This window comes from Ornithorhynchus anatinus, chromosome 1 (genome assembly GCF_004115215.2).
Source record: "Ornithorhynchus anatinus isolate Pmale09 chromosome 1, mOrnAna1.pri.v4, whole genome shotgun sequence".
NCBI classification, from domain to species: Eukaryota; Metazoa; Chordata; class Mammalia; order Monotremata; family Ornithorhynchidae; genus Ornithorhynchus; species Ornithorhynchus anatinus.
Genome location: NC_041728.1, coordinates 93,287,522 through 93,290,985, shown reverse-complemented (window position 1 = coordinate 93,290,985; position 3,464 = coordinate 93,287,522). Strand labels below are relative to the sequence as shown.

The following is a 3,464-nucleotide window of genomic DNA, read 5'->3' as shown; positions in this document are numbered from 1 at the left end:
CACATATATTTGGACATGAATGATGAGGAAAATAATTAAAACCGGAAGTGCTACCACTACTTTAGAAGACACCACCAACTTCCTTGTCTCACAAGCCTATAACCTTGGTATTACCCTCGGCTTTCTCATTCAACCGGCATAATTCAGTCTGTCACCAAGTTCCAATGCTTCTACCTTCACACCATCTCTCGAATCCAACTCTTCCTCTCCACCCAAATGGCTACCACAGTGATCTAAGCATTTTTCATTTTCCTCATTGACTAGTGCCTCCCTACCTCCTGTCTTTCCCTTCTCCAATCCATGATTCGCTTTCCTGTCTAGATTGTTTTTCTAAATACCATCTCCTCACTCCTCCCAAACCTCCAATGGCTAACCAGAAACTTCTTTACCATAACCTTTAAGGAACTCAAGCAGTCTTCCTCCTCCTACTTTACCTTTCGGATCTACTACTATAATCCAACCTACATATGTCATTCCTCTATCACCAGTCTTCTCTCTTTAGAAGCAGTGTGGCCTAGTGGATGGAGCTCAGGTCAGGGAGTCATCAGAACCTGGATTCTAATTCCCGTTCCAATACTCATCTGCTGTGTGACCTTGGGCAAGTCATTTATCTTCTCTGGGCCTAGTTCCCTCATCTGTAAAATGGGGGTTAGGACTGTGAGCCCCATTGTGGGACAGGGACTGTGTCCAACTTGATTAACTTGTATCTACCCCAGTGCTTAAATGGTGCTTGGAACATAGTGAACACTTAAGTACTATAATTTTTACTATTATTATTGCCTCAATCCCATCTTTCTTGCCACTGACCTTTCACCCACATCCTCCCTCTGGCCTGGAATTCCCTCTCCCTTCATATTCTCTTCCTACCTTCATAGCCCTTTTCAAATCTCATCTTTTCTAAGTGATTTTCTCTGATTGTCATCATTTGCCCCACTGGCCCTCCCTTCTGCATTGCCCATACACTTGGATCTGTACCCCTTAAGCACTTTATTAACTGACTTAGCACTTACGTACCTCTCCTACTCTCCCATTTTCCCTATCTGTAGTTTGTTTCATCCCTCTCAGGATCGCACCTGCAGAGTTTCCAGGACTCTACCAGTCTCAGCTATGGGAGGGAGAGTCAAGCAGAGGCCTACCCATTCCATTCCTAGCTTGGGTAGTGGCTAGCAAGTGGAAGGCAATCTCCTACAAGGCAAAACTCACCCATGCTGGGCAGCAGCAGCATGGGAGGAAATTGAGGGTGGAGATTCGAGTTTACTGCACAGGAGGAAGTGGTAAACCACTTCTGTATTTTTACCAAGTAAACTCTATTGATGCATTACCAGAGCAATTGCAGAGAGATGTGTACGTGGTGTCGCTATGGGTCGGAAACGACTCTAAGGCATAAGACAAGTTTGTTTCAATGTCCTTCTCCCCCTTTAGACTGTATGTTCCTTGTGAGTAAGAAGGATGTTGCAGAGTACAGCCAGGTGGTGAAGGGAAGATGCTAAAAGGTGATGATTTAGAGAGGGAAGATGCAGAGTTTAGCCCTATCTCAATAATAATAATAATAATGTTGGTATTTGTTAAGCGCTTACTATGTGCCAAGCACTGTTCTAAGCGCTGGGGTAGATACAGAGTAATCAGGTTGTCCCACATTAGGCTCACAGTCTTCATCCCCATTTTCCAGATGAGGGAACTGAGGCACAGAGAAGTTAAGTGACTTGCCCACAGTCACACAGCTGACAAGCGGCGGAGCTGGGATTCGAACCCATGACCTCTGACTTCCAAGCCCGTGCTCTTTCCACTGAGCCACGCTGCTTCTCTGGGTAATTTTTTTCTCAGTATGTGCTGCATGATTAAAATTGGACAACTGTGACTCTCAGTAAGCATTTAATACCTTCTGTGGAAAATGGTGATATATTTCCAGGGTGCTCTTGAGTTGATGTTGATCTGTAAGATTTTAATGGATGCAGCTTTTCTGGAATTCTATTTCTTTCCAAATTTTAGTTCACGAGCCATGATTAATTTTGCTGATTTGCCAGCAGAATCATTTTCTCACTTCATTTTGATGTCGTTTAGAGGAACTTTCAATACAGAACAAGCGTAGGGTGACAAATGAGATTATAATTCATTTATTTGAAACTCAAGGAACTTGGAGATTATTTTTCAGAAAACATTTAGTTTTGTTAAGGTTTTGGCACTGAGTTTCATATTTCTCAAACTTTTTTTAAAATTTGTTAAGCGCTTATTATGTGTCAGGCACTGCACCAAGCACTTTGGTAGATGCAAGTTACTCAGGTTGGACACAGTTCATATTCCACGTGGGGCTTAGTGTTCATCCCCATTTTACAGATGAGGTAACTGAGGAACAGAGAAGTTAAGTGACTTGCCCTAGGTCACACAGCAGATAATTGCAGAGCCAGAATTAGAACCCAGGTCCTCTGACTCTCAGGCCCGTGCTTTGACCGTTAGGCAACACTGCTTCTCATTTTTCAAAAAAAAAGTTCAATACATGTTTTGTTATTTCTCAGGAACCTCCAGTGGTTGCCCGTCCACCTCCACAGCAAATAGAAACTCGTTATCATTGGTTTTAAAGCACTCAATCACCTCATCCACTCCTATCTCACCTTTCTAATTTCTTGCTAAACTCAGCATGCTCACTTCACTCCTTTAATGCCAACCAATTCATTATCCTTGTTCTTGTCACTCTCCCCACCAACCCCTCGCCCACATCCTGTCTCTAGCCTGGAATTCCCTACCTCCTCTCTTCTGACAGACCATCACTCTCCCTACTTTCAAAGCTTTGTTTAAAATCACATCTCCATAAGGTCTTTCCCAACTCATTCCCCCCCCCACCCCCTCTCCCTTCTGCATCACTCTTGCACTTGGATTTGTGCCCTTCCTTCACCACACCCTCAGCTCCCAAGAACTAACTCGTATATCCATAAAGTATCCCTCTAGACTGCAAACTCCTTGTGGTCAAGGAACACACATACCAACTTTATTGTACTGTTCTCTCCCAAGTGCTTAGTACAGTTCTCTGCATAATCTAAGCTCTCAAAAAGACCCCACTGATGGACTGGGAGCTAAGGAAAGATGAAACGTAACACTAAGACAACTAAGACGACTAAGAAACACTATGATCTGTAAGGGTTCTGTGGTTCGAGGAGCAGAATTTCAGGCTCCTAGTGACTCAGACTCCTCAGTTACAACCGCGACCACAGAGACTGTTCCAGCAGCAGCTGCCACCGTCTTCCCGAGGAGATGGCTCCAGGTTGCAGCTGCTTTCTCTGTGGGTGGCGGAAGGCAGTACAGGATGGAGTCTCCACGGTAACGTGGAGGAGAGCCGGTGCGGGATCCTGGGGAGGCAGGTTGGCCGTCCACTCAAGGAAATCGCTGAGCACTCTGGAAACCACAGTGGAGGGCAGCAGGGACCTGGATGAGTCCTGCGGCCACTGGAGGAACATTCCAGGGTGCGATCA

General features: G+C 45.0%; 1 non-coding gene across 1 annotated transcript; it reads left to right on the top strand.

Moving 5' to 3' along the window:
• The first annotated feature begins 1,055 nt into the window (after positions 1 to 1,055).
• LOC114817349 lies at positions 1,056 to 1,193 on the top strand. The gene has a single exon (XR_003765205.1). It is a non-coding gene; the product is annotated as a small nucleolar RNA SNORA7 (small nucleolar RNA).
• The last annotated feature ends 2,271 nt before the right edge of the window (positions 1,194 to 3,464 follow it).